Below are 2,831 nucleotides of genomic sequence, written 5' to 3'. Positions count from 1 at the left end.
TGGGCACATTCTACCACTGAGCTACACCTCTAGCCCTATTTATTTATTCATTTATTTTTGTTTTGAAACAAGGTTTCAGAAGGTTGCTGAGAGCCTATGTTTGTTCCTGAGGCTGTCCTCAAACCTGTGATCCTCTTGACTCAGTCTCAAGTACTAGGATTACAGGAGTGGGATACCAGGCCCAGCTTACTCTTTTCTTTATAAGTCAGCCAGCCTTGAGTATTTAATTAAAGTCATACAAAATGGACTAATGCCCAGCAACACATTCCTAGGTATTTAATTTAGAGAAAGAAAGATTTCTGTTCTGAATCCTCAGTTTGCAATAACCAAACCTGAAGCCACCCTTGTGCCCTTCTCTGTGTCTTCCCAGCCTAGCCTGACCCATTTTTCGAGCTTCAGTAGGAAATGGAGACTTGCCAAGCACTCTTCCTGGATGGGACAGGTTGTACGTCACCACCTTGCTCATGGGAGTCACGAGCTCCATGGATCACCTTGACACTCTCCTGCCTGCTGGCTGGTTTTGGCAGGAGGAGTCTGCAGCATGAAAAGGTGGAGGCTGTCCTTTAAAGACACACGGCTGACTCTGTTGGAAGCTGTGTGGTGTGATGGGTAGACAGTGCCCCTGGAGATGTTCACACCCTGCTGCCAGAACCCACAATGTGTCTGTCACTGCGAAGGGTGCCTTTGGTTGCACATGGAGCTCCCTTTACAAAGAGGCTAACTGCACAAAGGAGCACTCAGCTCGAATCATACAGCGGGCCCTGTGTTTTCAGAACGGTCATGGAGAGTGGAAAAAGAAGGCAGAAACCACAAGTAAGTGTGATTTGGAAGCAGCGGTGGAGAGAGGCCATGTTCCTGGCTTTAGAGATGGCAGAACAAGCCAAGAGCCGAGGAGTGTGGGTGACCTGTAGAGGAGTGTGGGGAGCAGACATGTTTCCCCCCTCATGCTTCCAGGGAGAATGCAGCCCTTGACTTTATCCCAATAAGATCAACATTAAACTTCTCTTTCTTTTTTATTTTTTCCAGCTTGGTTGAAGTACATTTGACAAATAAAGTTGTGTGTGCCTAATATACAGTGTTATGAATTGATGGACCATTGTTATGAACCAAGAGAGCACAAAAGACATTGTGGAATTCCCCCACAGTGAAGTCAGTTAACCCATCCATCACCTCATCACCTCATGTGATAGCTTTCTGAGATTTTTTTTCTTAAAAGAAGACTCAAAAATCTACTCTCTCAGCAGAGTTTAAACACACATTTCAGCATTGTTAACGAAGGCCCCAGGCTGAACAATATTACACCCTCAGAACTTACGCTGTAGCTGAAACTCTGAGCCCTTTGACCAAGGTCGCCCATCCACCTCTTCCCACCCCTGACCTCTGGGAACACCATCCACTTTCGTTTCTCATGAATCTGCCTTTCTCTTTTAAGATTCTGCATGCCATGAAACCACACAGGATCTGTCTGCTTCTTCCTGGCTTATTTTACTTAACAAGATGCCTCCAGGTTCTCAATGATGTCACCAGCAGCAGAGTCCCCTAACCTTGAGCTCATATCCTACAGAACTGTAAGTAATCAGTCCTCATGGTTCAAGCTACTATGTTGCAATGTGTTACACAAGCAATGGAAAAGAAACCTGGGTATGAATGCAGGTGCTGTGACGATCAAGAGGGGGAACTGAGATTACCCGCACAGAGGCTTTTCAGGAGACTGGTTTACCTAAGGCTCCTTAATAGAGTTACCAGTCAAAGCTATCTCTGTGAAGCAGATGGACCTTGCCAGGATTTTAATGACTTTTTAAAGGAACGTTACTACCTCTCAGTGGAGCCCATTTTAACCTGACCAGACATATCTATTTGAGAGAAAAAGAATAGGGAGGGAGAAAAAGAAAATCATTATTGGAGCAGTTTCCTTCCTTCTTTCTTTCTTTCTTTCTTTCTTTCTTTCTTTCTTTCTTTTTTTTTTTTTGATTTACTACACATTTATTACAAAGCCCCAGTGCTTCATTTTAACTTTTCAACGTCCTGTTCTGCAGCTTCCTTGGCCCTCTTTGCCCGGATGCCAAATAGCCGGGCATTGGCACGGGCCATGCGGAGACTGGCAAAGGCCTTGAAGTTCTTCTCTTCGGTAATGACTCTCGCTTTCTCTTTCTCTTTCTTGTACACGTTCCGGATGGGCATCACTGGCCCGGTCAGCTGGGTGGCCAATTTGAGTTCAGCTGAGCTGTCTTGGGGGCCTTCTTGGGGGCCGAGGGCTTCCTGGGGAAGAGGATGAGCTTCCAGCAGTACTCCCTCAGTCGCTGCACGTTGGCCTGCAGGGACTCGATGGACTTGTTCCGCCTCCTCGGATCCACAGAGATGCCGATGGTCCGGGCCACCTTCTTGTGGATGCCGGCCACCCTCAGCTCCTCCAGGCTGAAGCCCCTGCCGGCGCGGACCTTGGTGTGATACCTCACCGTGGGGCACCTCACTGTGGGCCGGATGGGGCCGGACGCGGGGCGGGGCGCGATGTGGCTTGGCTTGCCCGGCCTTGCGTCTGCTCATCTTCCTGGCTGGCTGGTTAAACCACGTGGCCACGCGCCGCTGCCAGTCCTTGTGGAAGTGGGGCTTCAGGATCATGCCATTCTGGCCTCCTCTGCTTATAATAATTGTATGCTTTCTCTCATATGCAAAAGCTAGATAGAGATTAGGAACCAAGGATAACATCAGAGAGAGGAGCAGAGACTCCAGTGGAGTGAGGGAGAGGATTTAGGGGAGGAAGAGGGAGGATAGAGATGTAAAGAAGATACTTGCTGCAATATTGCTTTGTAGGTATAGTAAACCACCAATGC

The 2,831-nt window shown here is 48.0% G+C and overlaps 1 pseudogene across 1 annotated transcript; it reads right to left on the bottom strand.

The window, feature by feature from the left end:
* Positions 1 to 1,880: 1,880 nt before the first annotated feature.
* On the bottom strand, positions 1,881 to 2,622 carry LOC308261788 (large ribosomal subunit protein eL13-like; annotated as a pseudogene). Its single transcript has one exon. The product of its transcript is annotated as a large ribosomal subunit protein eL13-like (transcript).
* Positions 2,623 to 2,831: the final 209 nt, after the last annotated feature.

This window comes from Muscardinus avellanarius (genome assembly GCF_963383645.1).
Source record: "Muscardinus avellanarius genome assembly, chromosome: 4".
NCBI classification, from domain to species: Eukaryota; Metazoa; Chordata; class Mammalia; order Rodentia; family Gliridae; genus Muscardinus; species Muscardinus avellanarius.
This window is presented reverse-complemented; position numbering and strand designations above follow the sequence as displayed.